The following is a 23,577-nucleotide window of genomic DNA, read 5'->3' on the forward strand; positions in this document are numbered from 1 at the left end:
TTCATTAATGCTATTATGATAGCTTTGTAATTTTATGCTGCCACCTACAGTACATACAATGCCGCCTTTTCTTGTTCTAAGTAGAACAATCCTAGAGTCTCCAAACCCTCCCCATAACTAACGTCCCTCATCTATGGTATCATCTCTTTAACCCTCATTTGTACCCACTCCAGGGCCTGGAAATCCTTCTTAAAGTGTGGTACACAGAATTGTATACAACACTCAAGAGGAGGCCTAACCAGAGATTGATAAATGTTTTGCTTTTTTGTATTCAATGCTCCTATTTACGAAGCCAATATCCCAATGCTTTCTTAACCGCCTCAGCCACTTGCCCTGCAACACTCAACGATTTATGACTAAGCACTTCCAGATCACTCTGCTCTTGCACCCCCTCTAAATAGATCTTTTTCTATTTTACGGCCTATGTACGTTGTTGCTCACAAATTGCATCGCTTCACATTGATCCACATTAAAAAGCATCTGCTATGTATCTGTCAATTTCACAAGTCTGTCTATGTGCTCCGGAGTACCACTGCTATCCTCCTCACTATATAAGAAGTTGCCAAGTTTTGTGTCATCCGCAAACTTCGAAATTTTACTCTTTATAACCAAGTCCATATCTTGAATATCGAACAACAGAAACAATGATAATTATACCAATCCGTAGGAGGCCCTACTGCATACGTTGATGCAGTCTGAGAAAAATCCATTCACATTACTCTCCACCTCCTATCGTGGAGTCAATTCCGTATCTAAGTTACCACCGACCTTTTAATTTCCTAGGCATCTAGTGACCTAATAAGGCTATCATGCGGTAATTTATCATATCTTTCTCGTGAAAGTCGCTACACACAACATCTACTTCAGAATTTTTAACAATACTCTCTGTTACTTCATCAAATAACTCAATCTGGTTAGTCAGACACGGTTTGTCTTTAACAAACCCGTGCTGGCTGTCCCATATTAACCCATGTTTCTTCAGTTGAGATTTATTTGTTCCTTGATAATAGTCTCCAGTAGTTTTCCCACTACTAACGTAAAACTGATTGCTCTGTAGTTACCAATTTTATCCTTCTCCCCTAGCGGTGTAATATTTGCAATGCTCCAGTTCACTGCACCTCTCCCATCTCCAAGGAGCAATGAAAGAATGTGTTCACTGCTTCTGCAATCTCGAAACTTGCACCCATCAGCAACCTAGGATGTGCCCCTTTTGTGTTGTGGACCGAAACACGTTAAATCGACAAAGATTAGAAATAATGCACCACAAACTAAATAGTTCCTACTTCAAAATATTGCATCAATGATTTTGCTGCTTTATATCAGTGCGAAGGGAATATTATGGTAAAATCCTGTCATTACCTATTGTTCAGAAAAACTTAAAAAGCAGACAGACCCAAAATATCTGAGATGATGTTCAGGGGAAATTAGCTGGAGTGTTAGTAATCTTAGAAATATGCATTGTAACATATCACATTAATTTCAGCCAATAGGCGTTGGCCCAACATTTTCAACAGACAATGGGAGAAGAGGAGAATTTTGATACCGAGCGAATTGTTATGATGTGGACTGCACTGCCTGAAAGGGTGGTGGAAGCAGATTCAATTGTAATTTTGAAAGGAATTGGATACATATTTGAAAAAGAAAGATTTGCAGGTTTATAAGGAAAGGTCAGGGTTGTGGGGATTGGAATCATTTGGATAGCTCTGTGCAGAAGCTGGCACAGGCAAGATGGGTGGAATGGACTCCTTCTGTGCTGTGAGAGCCTATGATATTATGAACATATATTTACAGATTTAATATTGCACCAGGATTCACTGAGCACCGCTCAGTAGTGGGTTGATTAATGGGAATTACACTAAAAGTGTGTCACAGAAACTGTCCATTCTACCCCAGCCTCTGATATTTTCACACTCCACATTTTAATCACCTCTTCCCGCCCTGCCCCCACATCTCCCTCGGGTCTGCGTCTAGCCTCCACTTAGAGGCAGCAATCACTCCACTGGGCAGCGAGTTTACATTCTCAACGCTCGCTGTGTGAAGAAATTCCTCGCAAACTCTCAGCTAAACCGACAACCTGCTGACAGTAGATCCTGAACCAACTGATGAGATGCTTCTCACACTGGGTAGATTGGTAGCTCGGTGAGCCAATCATCATCACAGAGTGATGAGTGAGGGGCCATAGTTATATATTCTATCTCTCTCTTTCTCTCTCTCAGACCCCCTTTACACTTAATTTTAATTTTGGTCGCCCCTCCCATTTCTCTACACTTTCTCTCTCTCATTGCCCATTACGTCTCAGTTTTATACACACTGTTTGAACCATTTGAGAGGAAACCCGACACCGCAGAAGACGGACCTGCGTGGGACCGGCACAGGGATCTGAGATAGTTAATTTATCTAATAACTAGAGGCATGGCAGGGCAGCTCGCTCCCATGGGCTGCGCAGCCTGTGACATGTGGGATGTCCTGCACACATCGTGTATCCTGGACAACCACATGAGTAGGAGGCGTCACCAGCTGCAGAATCTCGATCTTGAGCAGTGGCTGGAGTCAGTGTGGTGCTTTCGCGAGGCTGAGATTTCCATGGGTTGCACATTTTGGGAGGCGGTCACCCCACAGCTTAAGAGTGTGCAGGCAGAGAGGAAATGGGTGATGGCTGGTCAGAAGAGCAGGAACAGGCAGATAGTGCAGGAGTCCCCAGTGTGCTTCTCGCTCTCCAACCAGTATTCCGTTCTGAGCACTAGTGAGGACGGTGGTTCAACCACGGAGAGCAGCCAGAGACAAGTCCACGGCACTACGGTTCGTGCAGCTGCACAGTTGGGGAGGAAGAAGAGTTGAAGAGCAATAGTGGTGGGGGATTCGATAGCTAGGGGAGCAGATAGGCGTTTCTGTGGCAGCAGCTTTGGCTCCAGGATGGCATGTTGAATCACTGGTTCCAGGATCAAGGATGACACTGAGGGCGGCAGCACAATCTGTGGGGGGCAGGTGAACAGCCAGAGGTCCTTCTCCATTTTGGTACCAATGACATTGGCAGGAAGATTAGTGATGTCCTGCAGGCAGAGTTTAGAGAGCTAGGAGAGAGATTGGAAAGCAGCATCTCAAAGGTGGCATTCCGCAGATTACTCTGCTAGTGCCCCATGCTAGTGAGTGCAGTAATAAGAGGATGGAACAGATGAATGCATGGCTGGAGAGATAGTGCAGGGGGAAGAGCTTTAGCTTCCGAAAGCATTGGGAACGTTTCTGGGGAATGTGGAACCTGCACAAGCCGAATGGGTTAAACATCAACAGTGCCGGGAACAATATTTCCCCGGGGAGGTTTGCTAGTTCATATTGCGGATGCTTTAAACTAGCTTGGCTGGGGAATGGGCAGCAGCATATATGAGCAGAAAAGAGGAAGAAGGTGCTTAAAAGAGTAAGGGCTAGATATTCAGTAGCTTGCGCCAGCAGTTAGCGCCTTAAGAGAAGTGATTTCCGGGCGCTATGCGTGTAGCGCCCGGGCGCAGCGCAGTTTGCGCCCCGCCCCAAATTAAGTTGCCCGTTAGCGCCGGCGCAAAGTTTAGCGCCCGCCCGGATGCGCGCGCAGAAAATGACGTCACATCCTCGTGCAACGCCCTTTGGCCGCCCCGATTGCAAACTTCAGTCGGACCGCCCCATTGTGCGGCGGGCGGCCGGAGCGTTTGGAAAAAGGAACGCAACACAACCAGCGCGGGCCCCGGGGGCGCTAATTAAAGGGAACGTCCTCTCCAGTATAAAGGCCATCCTTTTTTCAGAAAACAGTCTTGTGCAACGCATTTCTGGAGACACAACAAGGAGGATAGCTAACTGGTTTCAAGCAGCAAGAGGCAGCTATTTTTGGACTCAGGCAATAGCGCTGCAAGTGGCCATTTGGAAATTAGACTGTTTGCCAGGATTTGATGGGGGCTGCATGGGGTGCCAACGCACAGCTGCAGCGCCATGTCCGTAGGGCTCGCAGACGCATTGTGAGAGGGGCAGCCCTGGCTAGAGGCAGAGGGGGCTACAGGCGTCGGCCACGTAGGCCTTACCCAGTCAGGCTATACCGCCAGCAGCGCTCCTACCTAAACATGAGTGCCGCGCGATGTGTTCGAAGGCTCCGATTCCGAAAGGAGGTGATTGCAGAGATCTGCCACCTGCTTCGCCGAGATCTGCGGCCAAAGCTCAGGTGCAGGACGTCTCTGTCGGTGGAAGTGATGGTGACGGTGGCATTGAACTTCTATGCCACCGGCTCCTTCCAATACGCTGCTGGGGACATAGCAAACATCTCCCAGTATGGCGCGCATCGCTACATCCGCCACGTGACCGAAGCACTGTTCAGAAGGAGAAGCCAATTCATCTCCTGCCCCATGGCCCTCGAGAGCCAGCATCAGCGCGCATTGGGATTTGCCAGACTCGGTGAATTCCCCTTGGTGCAGGGCGCCATTGACTGTACGCATGTGGCTTTGCGGGCCCCTCTGGAGCATGGCGAGCAGTATCGCAACAGGAAGGGCTACCATTCTCTGAATGTGCAGCTGGTATGTGACCACAAGCAGCGCATCATGGCAGTCAATGCCAGCTTCCCAGGCAGCAGCCACGATGCCTTTATCCTGCGGCAGAGTACTGTGCATGACATGTTCCAGGCACAGCCTTCCCCAAGAGGATGGCTCATCGGGGACAAAGGCTATCCTTTGTGCACCTGGCTCATGACCCCGCTCCGCGCGCCCAGGACCGCTGCTGAAGAGGCCTACAACGAGAGCCATCAAACCACCCGCAACATCATCGAGCTAACTTTTGGGGTCCTCAAGCAGCGGTTCCGCTGCCTTGATCGCTCCGGAGGAGCTCTCCAGTATTCGCCGGACCTTGTCTCCCAATTTGTGGTGGTTTGCTGCATGCTACACAACCTGGCTATCCGCAGGACTCAGGCACTGCCACCTGACGTTGGACCAGCACCTCAGGAGGAGGAGCAGGAGGAGCATGAGGAGGAGGAGGAGGAGCAGGAGTACGTTCCCAGGAGGGAGCGACCAGGGCCAAGGGCCGCACGACGCCACCTTATTACACGGTACTTCTAAGCCCCCTGTCAGGGAATGGCCAGGGGCCATGAGGGAAGATGAATGCAGCCGCTCCACAAGCCCTCAGCCGGCGAAGCCAACAAACACTAAGAAGAACAACCATGGAGATTGCATGAATAAAGATAATTTTTTATTGCACAAAAATGAAAAGCCCTTCCCACATGAATCCCCAAAAACAATAAACGGGCCCCACAAAAAGCCCAACAAACGACTCACTCGCACAAGCTGGGGAGGAGCCACTCCACCTTTATTCAAACCGGGCCTCAACGTCGGCCTAACGCAAAAAATAAGCCCTCCAAAAGCACAACCATGGGCAAAATAAAGATGGCCACCGCCATATTAAAGAAAAGCTGCCCACACCCTCTACTGAGTGGCCCGCGAGGGCGAGACCTTGGCCAGCATTTTGCCTCCCCTGCCCTGCCTGCTGCTCCTTCGCAAGCTCTGCCCAGTGGCTGCTGCGAGGCTGGGGGAAGGCGCCTGAGGCTCAGATGCCCTTCCGCCAGATGCCGCTGGGGGGCGGCCTACACGGCGTTTGGGCCTCGAGGGGCCGTCTGCTGAGTGGCGCACCTGAGCCTGGCCACCATCAGCTGCAGCCGCTTGCCGTTGACGCCCCAGAGGGGGAATGGCGGCGACGGATGGCGCAATGTGGGCCAGCTGGCGTCTGGGATGCGCTGGCTGGTGCTGTGGCGCGGTGGCACTCGGCCGGGCCCGCACTGCAGGATCCGCAGCAATCAGCCGACGGGCGGCTTGCTGGGATGGTCCAGCGCGGCGCCTGCCCTGGCGATGCCTGCCTGAGACAGCGCGTGTGGCAGCAGTGAGTGGCCCTGTGGTCCTGGTGTGCGCGCGCATCACATCCGCCAGGGTCTTGATGGCATCAGTCAGCATGCGGCCAGTCGCGGCAGTTGCTGCCCCGAACTCGCGCACACTGGTCGCCAGCGACTCGATGGCCTCAGGCATGCGCCCCACCACGCTCATGAGCTCCGTGTGGCGCCGGTCCGAGTCGTCGGCCATCTTATCCAGCTTCCGCACCTCCTCCGAAGTGAAGGTGTCCGGACTGGAGTCGCGACTCTCCCGCTGGGGAGGAGGGGGCCGAACTAGGGGACCCTTGCCGCGTTGGTGACGGTGAGTGTGCCGATCAGCAGCACTCCCCTCTGATCCTTGCCCCCTTTGGGGGGAAGGCCGCAGGCCACGCGCACGGCTGCTGGGTGGCTGGACGCCACTGGTCCCAGAAGCTGCATTGCCCTGCGACAGTTCCTCCAGGCACTCGTCCAGTGAGGAGGTGTCAAGCATTTCCTCCTCTCCTGCGGGACGTGACTCTTCCCCCGAAGGTCCGGCTTGCTCCTCCTCCTCCTCCTGGTCGGAGGTGCTGTCACTGGCAGCTTCAGGGTCCTGGTCGTCACCAGCTGAAAGCAGGAATGCACAAGAGTAGCTTCAGAGTGAGGAGACGGCATCAGCGAGGGAGTTAGGACTGGTGGGATTCAGCGCATTGGTGGGACAGTGGCAAAGGAGGTAGCTCGGATGGGCCAGTGCGACGCGAGAGGGCCAAAAGGCGAGGTCCTTACCATTGCCGGGCAGTGGAGGGTCGGATACACCGCACGCTGTGGGGACAATCACACGGGCTCCCATGAGCACACACACGCGCTCCTCCAGCCGAGTGAGCTTCTGCAGCTTGGCGTGGCCACCCCTGGCACGGGCCTGGCGATTAAACGCTACTTTAGCCTGCAAGAGAAAGGACGGGCTGTAAGTGCGCAGTGAAGCCCTGATGTAGTGTGCACTGCTTCCCATGGTGGAATAGCTTGGACAGAGTGAAGCCCTGATGTACTGTGCACTGCCTCCCATGGTGGAATAGCTTGGACAGAGTGAAGCCCTGATGTAGTGTGCACTGCCTCCCATGGTGGAATAGCTTGGACAGAGTGAAGCCCTGATGTAGTGTGCACTGCCTCCCATGGTGGAATAGCTTGGACAGAGTGAAGCCCTGATGTACTGTGCACTGCCTCCCATGGTGGAATAGCTTGGACAGAGTGGAGCCCTGATGTACTGTGCACTGCCTCCCATGGTGGAATAGCTTGGCCGAAGTGTAGAGTGCCGAATGGCCATTTGATGCTCATGACTGTCCCAATGCTGCTGGCTGAGGGCTGGCCAATAGGACTTTCAGGTCCCTTTGCCCATCATGTCAGGTGTACATGCAAGAATGAGGAGGAGACTGGAAAGGCTACTCACCTTCACAATCCTGGTCAGATCGTTGTATTTCTTACGGCATTGTTTGTGGGTCCTGGGGGCCTCGCCGGTGAACGTCACCCTCTGGGCGATCTACTTCCAGGCTTTGGTGTAGGCATGGTGGGTTGGATTCCTCCCACTCTCTGGAAACAAGATCTTGCACCTCACCTCCAGAGCTGTGACCATTATGTCCAGATCACCCTCTGAGAAGCGCAGGGCACGCTGACGGGCCTTCTCTGGCGTTGCCATGACTCCCTGGGGCTGAGCAGCAGTGTTGAGGCCTCTTTGCAAGGCTGCAGTGTGCAGGGCGTGGCAGCAGACCAATTCGTCCCTTCCCCCTTTAAGAGCTGGTCGGCACCACGGGGTCTGCTGTCAGTGCAAAAATGACCGCACCCGTGCTGCGCCCCGCCTGGGCGCTATCCCTCTGGACCGCCGGCTTAGCACCTAAAGATAGGAGTGGAACGCCTCTTTTAGCGCTCCACCACTCTCTTAGGGCGAAGCCACTGAATTTCCGGCAACGGGGCGCTACTTTGGGGCGGGCGCTAACTTCGGGCGGGCGCTAAGGTTAGCGCCCCAAAACTGTCTGTACTGAAAATCTAGCCCTAAGTGTTTTGGATAGTACTAGAGACGATAGTACTAGAGGAGGTATTACAACCACATTAGATAGGAGCAGAATAAGAAAGAATATTAAAATTCAAAAATGGGTTTAGAATGCATGTGCTTAAATACACAAACTTTGCTGAATAATGTTGGTGAGCTACAAGCAACATTAGCCTTGTGGCAATATGATGTTGTGGTAAGAACGGAAAATTGGCTTAAAACGGTGAGGACTCTGCAATTAGTATTCAAGGGTAAAAGGTGTTCAGAAAAGATAGGGAAGGGAGAAATGCTGCGGGTGGTAGAGCTATTTAAGGAAGACATTGTAGTTTTGGAAAGTGAGGGAACAAGGACAGAATCCATTTGGTTAGAGGTGAGGAGCAGAAATGGTATTAACAAGCTTTTGCGGATATTGTATAGGCCTCTAAATAGTGAGACCAAGGTAGAGAGCAAATCTACAGGGAAATCGCAAAGTTGTGCAAGAGCTATAGTGTGGTGGTACTGGGGGAATTTAATTTCCCAAATATCGTTTGGGATAATGCTACAAGAAGCACTGCAGCAACTCGCCAAGGCTTCTTCAGCAGCACCTTCCAGACCACCGACCTCTTCCTCCTAGCACGACAGGGGCAACAGGCGCATGGGTACATCACACCTCCAAGTTCCCCTCCAAGTCACACACTATACTGAATTAGAAATATATAGCCGATTCTTCACCGTCGCTGGGTCAAAATCCTGGAACACCTTCACCACACGGAGTGCAGCGGTTATAGAAGGTGGCTCACCACCACTTTCTCAAGGGCAATAAATGCTGGCTTTGCCACCGATAACCGGATCCCATAAGTGAACAAGAAAACAGCATTACTGAGATATCGTGAGTCTAATTTTTCTCGGGCGATAGAGCAGAACAGGAGAAAGAAAGAGAATCGGACGCCCTTTTATCCGATTGTGCTTTCCATTTGTTTATATCCGATCCCACTGGGGGTGATTTTAACCCTACTCCTTCAGCAGAAACCTGCCCGCTGGGCAGTTAAATTGTCTTGGCTCTTTCCAGCTCACAGCACATGGTGAGACTTGATGGGCAATTGTGACCTAATCAACCAAACAGGAAAGAGTTGGTTTGAAGCCGGCCTCCCGTTTTACACTCCGCCCGATTTCACCCTCCATTGAATTTCGTGCAGCGTATATTCGGATCGGATGATCGTTTCACAACCTTTTGGAATTTACTTTCGTTTGACTTCGAGGAGAGTAAAATAGTACGTGGAGAAAAGCAAACAGCGGACCCCCTCCCGCCTGGCGGGATATTGGTTTATCATTAATGTGTTTCCTTGTTCTCCTCACAAACCATCAATATCTCTTAGCCGTCTGGATAAAGTTTTTGTGATAGGGGAGATGGTCAGTGTTACCTGTGAAGCAGTGTCTTCATATTCAGGGAGCAGTTTCTTTTTGTACAAAGGAGGCCAAAATATTCCAATCAAAATGGTCACAGCCAAAACATGGGAATCCGCGGTCACCATTGACATCATGAACAGTGTGGGGACCGGATCAGAAGATTACTCCTGTGACCTAATCCACCAGCTCTTTCCTGTTTGTGGATTAGGTCACAATTACCCATTAAGCCTCACCATGAGCTGTGAGCTGGAAAGAGCCAAGACAATTTAACTGGCCAGCGGGCAGGTTTCTGCTGAAGGAGTAGGGTTAAAATCACCCCCAGTGCGATCGGATATAAACAAATGGAAAGGACAATTGGAAAAAAGGGCGTCCGAATCTCTTTCTTTCACGTGTTCTGCTCTACCGCCCGGGAAAATTAAACCCGCGATGTCTCAGTAATGCTGTTTTTTTGTTCACTTATGTGATCTGGTTGTCGGTGGCAAAGCCAGCATTTATGCCAGTGTCAGCGCGGCAGAGAACCGCAGCGCGAAGTGATGCAGTGGAGGTAAAGGTAGTGGGTAAGATTAATTTTCTTTCACTCTAAGAAAATCGGATATCATTGCTTGTCCCTCAGCTAATGACAATATACGAGAATAAACTGTGTCTCCTGCAGTATAACAAAACAGGCGATAGCGATTACGCTGACCGTTTTGTGCCCCGCCTGATTTTGTTATCCATTTAATTATGTGTGGAAAATTGAATCGTGACCACCTGTTTCAAGGATTCACCGAAGAATATATTTAACTGCCACATGTTCGAACTATCAAAGTGTATCACCACAATGACAGCACGGCGCCAGGGATTTAACTCCACTGAATGCAGTGTCACATCAACAAGCTCCGCAGACTGACTGGCCTTGAAACATTGCAGGACTTTCTGTCAGACAACAGAATCTGCGTGCCGAAATGTTAAAATGATCCTGCTATGCGTGATATTTTAATCTAATTACATTGTGTGTTTGCATATCTCACTCTGCATTGCATTTAGGCAGCACTTCACAAACTCGAGACCTGGGCGATATTAAGAGAACCTGGGATTTGAAAGCAACCAGTTCCTTGTTCCCCTCGTATCCCAGAATAAAATCTCCGGCCTAAAACCGGACATTGGACAGAGAACTCGAGCTGATTTAGGTTCTTTGGCTCTGCCATTTGATTTCCTACATTACAACAGCGACTACACTTCTAAAGCACTAATTTGGTGGTAAAGCGCTTTCGGACGTCCCAAGGTCATGAAAGGCACTATAGAAATGAAAGTCATTCCTTGTTTCTTTGTAATCAAATCCCGAACTCCCCTCTTGTGGAATATGTGTATCCGGTGTGAAACTGTGCTTCAACAACACACAATCATCATTGAGTTCCCAAACTTGCACTGCACTTGAAAATCCACGGGACCATTTCACATTGTACTTTCCATTTATTTTACCACAGATTCACTAACAACACCAGTGGTATCGCTTGATCAACCGACTGGGGTGTATGTAGCAGGAGAGACGGTCACCATAACCTGCACCATGACAGGAGATTATCGCAGTAAAATGTTCTACTTTTACAAAGTTAATCAATCGCTGTATACAGCTCAAACCGTCATAAAGGACAACTTTGGAACACTCGCGGTGACCAATGAAGACCAAGGAGGGCGGTACCAGTGCCAATATGGAACCTTCGTCAATGGAAGGTGGTTAGAATCTCATCGCAGCGAGCCTGTGATGGTGAATATAGCAGGTGAGTGACAGGGAGCAGAGATTTTTTCATGTATTTTTCATCACTCTTGGTATTTTTATAAAATCATGCTTTAATCACTGCAACAAAATGAATGGTTTAATATTAGTGGAGAGGAAGATAACTGAATGGGTTTTGATCTTATTGCTCAACTCTAGATAGGATGCCCGTAAAACTGAGCCCTGCATTTACCCGCTGTGAATCTATTACCGGCAAAGCTCGTTACTGGAGATAAGGGGGTGAAAACCGTCACGGGCGATAACGATTGGGCCGCCCGTTTTATGCCCCGCCTGAGTTTGTTTTCAATGTGTGTAAATTAAATCGTGACCACCTGCTTCAAGGAGCCACCAAAGAAAAAATGCTTCCCTTGATTGGCACCTCATGCACCACATTAAACATTCACTTCCTCCACCACCGGTGTACCGTGGCTGCAGTGTGTACCATCTACAAGATGCATTGCAGCAACTCGCCAAATCTTCTTCAGCAGCAGCCTCTAAACACGCGACCTCTTCCATGTGTAAGGGCAGCAGGCGAATGGGAAGACCACCAGCACCATGTTCCCCTCCAAGTCACATACCACCCTGACTTGGACATATATCGCTGTTCCTTCATCGTTAAATCTTAGAACTCATTCCATTGCTGTGCACTTTGACTGCACCGGCCTCACTTTGGTTCAATTAGAAGGCCACCCACCACCGGCTGAAAGGGAAACTAGTGATGGACAGCAGCTGCTGGCCATGCCAGCGACTACCACAACAGTAATGATAACAATAATTGTGGTCCCACCAAAACAGCTCGATTATGTGAAATGTGTGACAGTTACAGCCTCGCTGGGATTGTGCTCTAACTGCCTTCACTTGTTGGAGGTTTCATACTTGCACTGGCGCCGGTGCCTTTCACTCTTTCTGATCGAATCTTCACCTGGGCTAAATTAACTGCACTGGGTTTATCAAAGCAAACATTGCCTTGTTCCCGTCGTGTCCCAGAGTAAAATCTCCGACCTAAACCACACTTTGGGCAGCGAACTCGAGCTACTTTAGGTTCTTTGGTTCTGCCATCTGATTTCGTACATTACAACAGCGACTACACGTCAAAAGTTGGAAGTTCGTGGTAAAGCGCATTGGGACGGCCCGTGGTCATGAAAGGCGTTATAGAAATACAAGTCTTTTTTTGTTTCTTTGTAATGAAATCCAAACTCCCCTTTTGTGGAATCTCTGTATCCGATGTGAAACTGCGTTTCAACACAGCGTAATCATCACTGAGTTCCCAACCATGCATTGTTTAAATCCACAGATCCATTTCTCATTGTAATTTCTATTAATTTAACCATAGATCCGCTAACAACACCAGTGACAGCTCTTGATCAACCGAGTGGGGTGTATGTAGTAGGAGAAATAGTCACCATTACCTGCAGTACGACCAGAGATTATCATGATAAATCCTTCTATTTTAACAAAGATAATCAACGGCTGTACTCCGAGCAATTCGTCACAAAGGACAACATTGGATCATTTCCACTCACCAGGAAGGACCAAGGAGGGCGGTAGCAGTGCCGATATAGAACCTGCGTCAATGGAAGGCGGTTAGAATCTCATTGCAGCGAGCCTGTGACGGTCATTGTAGCAGGTGTGCGACAGGAAGCAGGGGATTTTCATATTTTTTCAAGCTTTTAGTAAGTTACAAAATCATGTTTTAATCATTGTATCAACATTAATGGTTTAATATTAAGAGAGAGGAAGATAACTGGATGTGTTTTGACATTATTGCTCAATTCTAGACAAGATTCATGCAAAGCAAGGCCCTGCATTTACCCGCTGTGCATCTGTTACCGGCGAAGGGCATTATTGGAGATAAGGCAGTGAAATTGGTCACGGGCGGTAGCGCAAAACGGGCGATAGCGTTTCGACCGTCCATTGTATGCCCCGCCTGATAAAGTTCTCCATTTATTTATTTGAGTAAAATCGAATATTGACGACTTGTTTCAAGGATCCGCCTAAGAAAAAATAATCCCCTACATGTTTGAACTATCAAAGTTTAGTGCCACAAGTACAGAACGGCGCCAGGGATTTAACTCCACTGAGTGTAGCATCACCTCAAGAAGCTCCCCAGACTGACTGGCCTTGACACATTACAGGTTTCTCTGTCAGAGAAAAGAATCTGCGTGCCGAGACTTTCAAAATGATCCTGTTATGCGTGGTATTTTAATCTAATTTCCGTGTGGGGGTCCATATGTCTATATGCATTACTTTTCGGCAGCACTTCGCAAAATTGGGACCTTCAGCACCCAGAAGGACAAGGGCAGCAGGTGCATGGGAACAACATCAACTCCAAGTTCCCCTCTTACATGTACATTGGCTTTGTGCTAAAACGAGTCCACCTGAAGATATTTCTTGCATTTATGCTTCCAGGCAGTCCATATCTTGCAAATTTTCTACATATACTAGCCTTGTCTGCCCTACTACAGTGCGTTGACATTTGGCGACGACTACCTGATCTTACAGAATAAATCTTCATTTAGAATGACACGGATTAATCAGTGCCAATCAGCATGGGTTTGTTAAGGGAAGGTCCTGTCTGACTAACTTGATTACATTTTTGAGGGGGTAACAAGGAGGGTCGATGAGGCTAATGCGTTTCATGTAGTCAATATGGATTTTAGCAATGCTTTTGATAAGGTCCCGCATGGCAGTCTGGTCAAGAAAGTAAAACCCCATGGGATCCAAGGCAAAGTAGCAATTTGAATCCAAAATTAATCAGAGGCAGGAAACAAAGGATAATGGCCCAAGGGTGTTTTTGGGATTGCAAGGCTGTTCCCACTGGGGTTCTACAGGGCTCAGTACTGGTTCCTTTGCTTTTTGTGGTATATATCAATGATTTGGCCTTGAATGTAGGAAGTATGTTTAAGAAGTTTGCAGCTGATACAAAAATTGGCCGTGTGGATGATACTGAAGTAGGAAGCTGTAGACTGCAGGAAGATGTCAATGGACTGGTCAGGTGGGCAGAACAGTGGCAAATGGAAATCAATCTGCAGAAGTGTGACATAGTGCATTTGTGAAGGGCTAACAAATCAAGGGAATTCACTATAAACGTTAGGACACAGAAGTGCAGAAGATCAGAGGGACCATGGAGTGCATGTCCACAGATCGCTGAAGGTAGCAGGACAGGCAGATACGGTGGTTAAGAAGGCAAATGGCATACTTTCCTTTATTAGCCAAGGCATAGAATATAAGAGGAGGGAGGTTATGCTTGACCTGTATAAAACACTAGTTAGGCCGCAGCTAGAATATTGCATGCAGTTCTGTTCACCACATTACGTGAAGGATGTGATTGCACTAGAGGTGGTGCAGAGGAGAGTTACGAGGATGTTGCCCTAGCTGGGGAAAGAGTGAATAGTCTGGGGTGGTTTTCTTTGCAACAGAGGAGGCTGAAGGGAGACCCAATTGAGGTGTATAAAATTGTATGGGGCCTAGATAGAATGGATAGGAAAAATATATTATCCCTTAGAAGAAGGGTCGATAACCAACGGACATTAAGGTAAAGTAATTGATCGGAGTTTTAGAGAGAATTTGAGAAGAATATATTTCACCCAGAGGGTGCTGGGGATCTGGAACTCACTGCCTGAAAAGATGGTCGAGGCAGAGACCCTCATCACTTTTGAAAAGTACTTGGATATGCATTTGAAGTGCCATATCCTACAAGGCAACGGACCAAGTGATGGAAAGTGAGATTAGGGTGGATAGTTCTTTGTTGGCCGGCACGGGAAAGGTGGGCCTCTCTGTGCTATAAATTTCTATGCTTCTATGATCAACTCCAAGTTAGAGTCACAGAGTCATAGAGTTATACAGCACAGAAAGAGGCCCTTCGGCACATCGCTTCCGCACCGGCCATCAAGCCCTGTCTAATGTAATCCCATTTTCCAGCATTTGGTCCCAGCCTTGTAAGCTATGGCATTTCAAGTGCTCATCCAAATGCTTCTTGAATGTAGTGAGGGTCCCTGCCTCTACCACTCTTTCAGGCAGTGAGTTCCAGATTCCAACCACCCTCTGGGTGAAATAGTTCTTCCTCAAATCCCCTCTAAATCTTCTGCCCCTTTCCTTGAATCTATGCCCCCTTGTTATTGACCCCTCTATCAAGGGAAAAAGTTCCTTTCTATCTAGCCTATCTATGCCCCTCATAATTTTGTACACCTCAATCAGGTCCCCCCTAAGCCTTCTCTGCTCCAAGGAAAACCACCCCAGCCTGTCCAGTCTTTCCTCATAGCTGAAGCGCTCCAGCCCAGGTAACATCCTTGTGAATCTCCTCTGCTCCCTCTCCAATGCAATCACATCCTTCCTACAGTGTGGCGACCAGAACTGCGGACAGTATTCCAGCTGTGGCCTAACCAGCGTTTTGTACAGCTCCATCATAACCTCCCGGCTCTTATATTCTATGCCTCGGCTAATGAAGGCAAGTACCGATATGCCTTTTCAACTAACTTATCCACATGTTGTGCTGCCTTCAGGGATCTACGAACATGCACACCAAGGTCCCTTTGATCCTCTGTCTTTCCTAGGGACTTACCATTCATTGTTTATTCCCTTGCCTTGTTAGTCCCTCCAAAATGCATCACCTCACTGTTCCGCCCATCTAACAAACCCATCTATATCGTCCTGCAGACTGAGGCTATCCTCCTTGCTATTTACCACCCCACCAATTTTCGTTTCATCTGCGAACTTACTGATCATACCTTTTACATTCACATCCAAATCATTAATGTAGACCACAAACAACAAGGGACCCAGCACCGATCCCTGTGGTACCCCACTGGACACAGGCTTCCAGTCACAAAAACAACCTTCGACCATCACACTCTGCCTTCTGCCACTAAGCCAGTTTTGGATCCAATTTGCCAAGGCACCCTGGATCCCATGGGCTCTTACCTTCGTGACCAGTCTGCTATGCGGGACTTTATCGAAAGCCTTACTGAAATCCATGTATACCACATCCACTGCACTACCCTCATCCACACACCTAGTCACCCCCTCGAAAAATTCAATCAAATTGGTCCGACATGATCTTCCCTTGACAAAGCCATGGTTAGTATTGCTGATCAATCCTTGCCTCTCCAAGTGGAGACTAATTCTGTCCCTCAGAACTTTTTCCAATAATTTCCCTACCACTGATGTTAGGCTCACTGGCCTCCAATTCCCTGGTTTATCCCTACTGCCCTTCTTGAATAATGGTACTACGTTGGCTGTTCTCCAGTCTTCTGGCACATCCCCTGTGGCCAGAGAGGTTCTGAAGATTTCTGTCAGAGCCACTGCATTCTCCTCCTTTGCCTCACACACCAGCCTGGGATACATCTCGTCCGGGCCTGGGGGTATATCTAATTTTAAGCCTACTAAAACCGCTAGTACATCCTCCCTCTTGATGCTAATATGTTGAAGTATATCATAGTCCCCCTGCCCGATTTCTACATCTTAATCGTCCTCCTCCATATTGAACACAGATGCAAAAAATTCATTTGAATCCCCATCCACATCTTCTGGCTCCACACACAGATTACCACTTTGGTCCCTAATGGGCCCTCCTCTTTCCCTAGTTATCCTCTTGCCCTTAATATACTTATTAAACACCTTAGGATTTTCCTTTATTTTGCTCACCAGTGTTATTTCATGATACCTCTTCGCTCTCCTAATTTCCTTTTAATATCCCCCTGCACTTTATATACTCCTCTAGGGCTTCCTCTGTCTTTAGTCCTCTGTATCTTCCAAAGACCCCCTTTTTTCTCTAATCCATTCTCGTATTTCCCTTGACATCCAATGTTCCCTGGGCTTGTTGGTCCAGCCCTTGACCTTTACGGGAACATGTTGCCATTGTACTCTCTCAATTTCCTTTCTGAAAGACTCCCATTGCTCCGATGTGGATTTTCCTACAAGTAGCTGATCCTGCCTTATCTTATTAAAATCGGCCTTCCCCAATTTAGAACATTTATTTCCGGTCCATCTCTGTCCTTTTCCATGACTACCTTTTATCTCACCGAATTATCGTCACTGACACCAAAGTGCTCACCCACTAACACTTCTACCACTTCCCCTGGCACACTCCCTAGAATTAGGTCCAGTACCGCCCCCTCTCTTGTAGGACTTTCTACATGCTGGCTGAAAAAGCTCTCCTGGATGCACTTTAAGAATTCTGCACCCTCTAAGTCTTTCACACTCTGACTATCCCAGTTAATATTGGGGAAGTTGAAATCCCCCACTATTATTACCCTATTATTTGCACATTTCTCTGAGATTTGCCGACATATCTGTTCCTCTATCTCCCCCTGACTGTTTGGGGGCCTATAGTACTCTCCCAGCAAAGTGCTTGCCCCCTTTTTGTTTTTAAGTTCTACCCATATGGCCTCATTAGAGGAACCTGTTAATATGTCATCCCTCCTTACAGCAGTAATTGACACCATAATAAATATTGCAGCACCCCCTCCTCTTTTACCCCCCCCCCCTCTGTCTCGCCTGAAGATTCTATACCTCGGAATATTGAGCTGCCAGTCTTGCCCCTCCCGCAATCATGTCTCTGTGAGCAACAATATCATACTCCCATGTGTTCATCAACAACTTCAGTTCATCCACCTTATTCGCAAGACTCCTTGCATTAAAATAAATGCCATCCAGTCTTGCACTACTCCCTTGTGCCATTACATATTTGCTCTTTCCTCCTATTCCTATAATCACTAGCACGTGGCACCGGGAGTAATCCAGAGATTACAACCTTTAAGGTCCTGCTCTTTAATCTGCTACCTAGCTCCCTAAATTCTTGCTGCAGGACCTCATCCCTCTTCCTACCCATGTCGTTGGTCCCAATGTGAACCACGACCACTGACTGTTCACCCTCCCCCTTCAGAATGCCCTGCAGCCGTTCAGTGACACCCTTGACCCTGGCACCAGGGAGGCAACAAACCATCCTGGAGTCATGTCTATGGCCACAGAAACGCCTATCTGTTCCCCTTACGATAGAATCCCCTACCACTATTGCGCTCCCACACTTTTTCCTCCCTTCCTGTGCAGCAGATGCACCCCGGTGCCAGGAAGTTGGCTGCTGCTGCCTTCCCCTGGTAAGTCATCCCCCTTAATAGTATCCAAATCGGTATACCTGTTTGAGAGGGGAATGGCCACAGGGGTCCGCTGCACTACCTGCCTGCTTCTACTGCTCCACCTGATGATCACCCATTTCCCTTCTGCCTGTGCAGCCCTTACCTGCGGTGTGACCAACTCACCAAACGTGCTATCCACGACCCTCTCAGCATCGCGAATGCTCCAAAACTCATCCATCTGCAGCTCCAGCGCCTCAATGCGGTCTGCTAGAAGCTGCAGCTGGATACATTTCCGGCACACATGTTCGTCAGGGACACCGGCAGTGTCCCTGTATTCCCACATAGCACAGGTGGAGCATAACACGGGGCTGGGCTGTCCTGGCATGACTAACCCTTTAATTAATTTAAATTAATTCAATACAATCAATTAAATATATACTCTAGGGCGCTTGTATGGCAGAAGTCCATCCTACACCACAGAGACCCTAGAAAATATAAGCCGCAGAATTGAAGTTACCTTACAGCTAACTGATATATTTAAGGGCCCTTGTTTATAAACAGTCCCCGCTACACCACAGGCACTTTAGAGACTATAACCCACAGAATTACGGTTTAAAAAGAGAGTAATACTCACCAACCAATCACTTACCTGCTTTCTGGTGACGTCATACATCGATTTCTTTTTACTTCTCTCCTTACCCTTGAGTTCCGAGATTGGAGACTGGTACACCTTATCTGCTCTCTGGAGGCTTTTATACTCACCACTCTCCACTCAGCCCACGATCCCGCCAACTTGCGCTCTGCACTGATGTCTTACCTGGTCTCTGGAGCCTTTTATAATCACCACTCACCACTCAGCCCACGATCCCGCCGACTCGCACTCTGCACTGGGGCCTTACCTGGTCTCTGGAGCCTTTTATAATCAACGCTCACCGCTCAGCCCGCGATCCAGCCGACTGTCGCTCCACATAAACACCATGGCTACTAGAACAGGTCGGAGGCTATGAATTCTACAACGAAAAAATCACCGGCTGACTCCGCAATGCCTTCCCACCATCTACATGCACAAGTCAGGAGGTTGATGGAATACTTTCCACATGCAGGTATGAGAGCAGCTGCAACTAAGTAAGGTTGACACCATCCTGGACAAAGCAGCCCTATTCATTGGCATCCATCTACAACCTTAAAAATGTATTCACTCCACCACCGGCGCTCAGTGGCTGCAGTGTGCACCACTTACAAGATGCACTGCAGCAACTCACCAAGGATTGTTCAGCAGCACCTCCCACACCCGCGAGCCCTCCCACCGAGAAGGGGAAGGGCAGCAGGCGCATGGGAGCAACATCACCTCCAAGTAGCCCTCCAAGTTACATACAATCCTGAAGGAGAAAGTGCGGATGGACAGTCGTTGCCGACCATGCCAGTGACTACCACAACGGTAATGATAACAATAATTGCAGGCCCACCAAAACAGCTCGATTATGTGAAATGTGTGACCGTCACAGCCTCACTGAGGTTGGTTTCTAACAGCCTTCCCTTGGCGGAGGTTTCATACTTGCACAGGTACTGGCCGCAGTGCAGGTATAATGGAGAATTTCACTCTTTCTGATCGCATCTTCACCTGGAATAACTAGCAGCACTGGGCATTTCAAAGCAACCATTTCATTGTTCCGCTCGTATCCCAGATTAAAATCTCCGGCTTAAAACTGGACTTTGGACAGAGAACTCGAGCTGATTTAGGTACCTTGGCTCTGCCATTTAATTTCCTACATCACAACAGCGACTTCACTTCAAAAGTGAAGAATTGGCGGTAAAGCGCATTGGGATGCTCCGAGGTCAAAAAGGAGCGAGAGAAATGCAAGTTTTTCCTTCTTTGTAATCAAATCCTGATCTCCACTTTTGTGGAATCTCTGTATCCAAAGTGAAACTACATTTCAACACTGCACAATCATCATTGAGTTCCCAACCTTGCACTGTGCATGAAAATCCGCAGAACCATTTCTCATTGTACTTTCCATTTATTTTAACACAGATTCGCTAACAACACCAGAGATAGCTCTTGATCAACCGACTGGGGTGTATGTAAAAGGAGAGACGGTCACCATTACCTGTACCGTGACCAGAGATAATCAGGATAAAACCTTCTACTTTAACAAAGATAATCACAGGCTGTACTCCAATCAAATCGTCACAAAGGACAACATTAGTACATTCCCGGTTACCAGTAAAGGACAAGGAGGGCGGTACCAGTGCCAATATGGAACCTGCATCAATGGAAGGTGGTCGGAATCTCTTCGCAGTGAGTCTGTGATGGTCACTGTAGCAGGTAGGTGACAGGGATCAGATGATTCTTCATATGTTTTTTTCATAGCTCTCGGTATTTTGAATAAAATCATGCTCTAATCACTGTAACAAAATGAGTGTTTTAATGTTAGGAGAGAGGGAGGAAATCGAATGCGCTTTCTCAACTCCCGATAATATTCATGTAATATTGGACCCTGCATTCACCCGCTGTGAATCCATTAATGGCAAAGGGCGTTACTGGAGATAAGGGGCAGAAAAGTGACACGGACGGTACTGCAGAATGGGCGAAATCGAATCGGCGGCCCGTTTCACACCTGCCTTAATTCTGATTCCATTGAAGGCAATGGAAACTAAAATCTGGCGATGTGTAAAGCGGGTTGGCGTCTGTTTTAGGCTACTGTACAAGACGAATTTATTCTCAACTGCATCTGAATTTTGTGAAATCAACACCGATAAAACATGAGCTCGCAGCCTGCGGCGACACTTGGAGGGTAACTTTAACCACATCCTCCAGGAGGGAAAGAAGTGGGTAGGGAGCTGCCTCCCGTTTTACTCTCCGCCAATGATACCCTCCATTGTCTTGAATGGAGTGTAATGTGGTGCCAGATTACAATTGCCAGTGTAACTCAGTACTGAGGGAATGCTGTGTTATGGAGCTGAGAGAGCTGAAACTTTGCAAAGTTAATTCCTGACCTTCTGACAGGGGGACTGAAGGCTGTGTCTTGTCATCAGACAATCTATGACCCTGATTTCCAGCTTTACTCCCTAAATCTCTGCGTCTACCACAGGGAAATGTTTAATGTCAAATGGCATCATTCTTACATAATTTTAACTCCACTGTGTGTATATTCACCTCAAACGGCACCGCCAGACTGGTTGGCCTTGTCAGATTAAAGATTCTCAGTCAGATAACCGAAACTGCAGAACGAGATTTTCAATATCATCCTGATATGTGAAATATTTTCATTATCTACATTTCCATATCTGTCATTGGATTGCATTTCGACTACACCTCACAAACCCGTGACCTCCACCATCATAAAAGATTTTGACAGTAGTTGCATGGGAACAGCATCAACTCCCAGTTCCACTCAAAGCCACACACCTTCCTGACTTGGAAATATATTTCGTGTTCCTTCATCGTCGCTCGCTCAAATTCCTGGAAGTCTGTAGCGAACAGCATTGTGGGAGCAAAAGTGGGTTCAAAAAGACGGCCGACCGCCATCCTCTTAATGGCAACTGGGGTTGGGCACTAAATTCCGGCCTTGCCAGCGACGCCCACATCCTAGAGCCCAAGTTATGGCTGGACTAAATTAGCAGAAATGTTAATTTCAAACCAACGCCATCCCCTTCTCCAGATAGCACGGAAGGAAATTTCAGTGATAAGCCAAGATTTTGGGACTAGACCCCCAGCTGGTTTATTTTCTGTCCAATTCTGTTTGAAACCATCAATTCCACTTTTGTATAATCTCAGTCGCCGATGCAACCATTCCCCATTAAGATGTTACAATCGTTACTGAGTTACCACTCTTTCATGGCACAAGATAATGCAGAAATCCATTTCTGTTGTTCTTTCCATTTATTTTACCACAGAACCGTTAACACCGCCAGTGATATCACTTGATCAACCGGCTGGGGTGTACTCAGAGGGAGAGATGGTCACCATTACCTGCACGGTAGACAGAGAGAATCATGGTCAAATCTACTTTTACAAAGAAAACCAACGGCTGAACACTTCTCAAATCGTCACAAAGGACAATATTGGAACATTCTTGGTTAACGGGACAAACCAAGCAGGGCGGTACTGATGCCTATATAGAATCTCTGTCAATAGCAGGTGGTTATGGTCCCAGATCAGTGACGCAGTGACGGTCACTATAGCAGGTCAGTGAAGAGGAATAACGATTGTTAATACTTCTAATCAACGATATTGGTATTTTACTAAAAATTCGAAGCAGTTTAAATGATAATTGTTTATATATTTCACATAGAGGCTCCCTGCGCTCCGTTATTAATAGTGTCTTTGAAATATGGGGTAAACATTCGGCATTTACTGTTCTGGAAATGGAGCATTGTTGCATTACATATTATGACATAGAATTTACCACACAGGAACAGACCATTTGGCCCAGCTAGTGTAAGCCGGTACTTAAGCTCCACACGAGTCTGCTACCACACTAATTCATCTCATCCTATTTATATATTATTCCAGTCCCTTCACCCTCATGTGTGTATCGAGTGACTCCTAGATGTATCCAAATTATTCACCTCAACCACTCCAAGTGGAAGAGATATCCATATTCTCGCCACCATCTGGGATTTACTAGTGACTATCTGATATTCAAGGCCCCCAGATTGGGACTCCCACACAAGTGGAAACATTTTCAGTAAATCTAGCCTATCAAATCCTTTCATAATCTTAAAGATCTCCATCAGGTCACCTCTCAGCCTTCTGTTTTCCAGTGAAAAGTTCCACAGTCTGTTCAGCATTTACTGATAGTTTTAAACTCTGATTTTTTGGTCATCCTTGAAAATCATTTTTTGCACTTTCTCCTTTGCCTCACTAACATTTTAATAACATGGAGACCAGAACTGTGCAGAATACTCCACATGCCTAACCATTTTCTGCAGGCTGTGGGGTATTATTGCACTATCTATGTTCCAGGTTTCCAATTTCACCCCAACATGTCTGACCTGTCTGGGCGATTTGGTTAACACCACAAACTACGGAGAGTGGTAGCAATGCCAATATAGATCCTCCGCCAATAGCAAGTGGTTAGAATTGACGGTCACAATAGCTGCTGAGTGAAAGGGAGCAGAGATTTTGAATATGTATATTCAACTCTCTTAGTATATACAGAAACCATCCATTTTTAAACATACCATTGCTTAATATTCACAGAGAGGGTGGCTGCGCTCAGCTGAGGTCTTTTACCATTGAACCTGAACACACAGGCTGACGCTTTACTGTCAGCGACACCATTAATCACAGAATCGCAGGGCACAGAAGGAGGCCATTCGGTCCATCGTGCCTGTGTCTGCTCAGAAAGAGCTGTCCAATCAGTCCCTTTGCCTTAGCTTTGGAATCCTTCCCAATATGTGATGCCCCGAATTAGACACAATACTCCAGCTGGGATTTAACCATTGAGGTAGAAAGGTTTATCACAACGTCCTTACT

At 47.7% G+C, this 23,577-nt stretch overlaps 1 pseudogene; it reads left to right on the forward strand.

Annotated features, from left to right (window-relative positions):
* Positions 1–9,353: 9,353 nt before the first annotated feature.
* LOC147087601 (Fc receptor-like protein 5) lies at positions 9,354–22,948 on the forward strand (annotated as a pseudogene).
* Positions 22,949–23,577: the final 629 nt, after the last annotated feature.

This window comes from Somniosus microcephalus, unplaced genomic scaffold (genome assembly GCF_052327205.1).
Source record: "Somniosus microcephalus isolate GS21.2 unplaced genomic scaffold, FLI_Smic_1.0 unresolved_chr5, whole genome shotgun sequence".
Classification (NCBI taxonomy): Eukaryota; Metazoa; Chordata; class Chondrichthyes; order Squaliformes; family Somniosidae; genus Somniosus; species Somniosus microcephalus.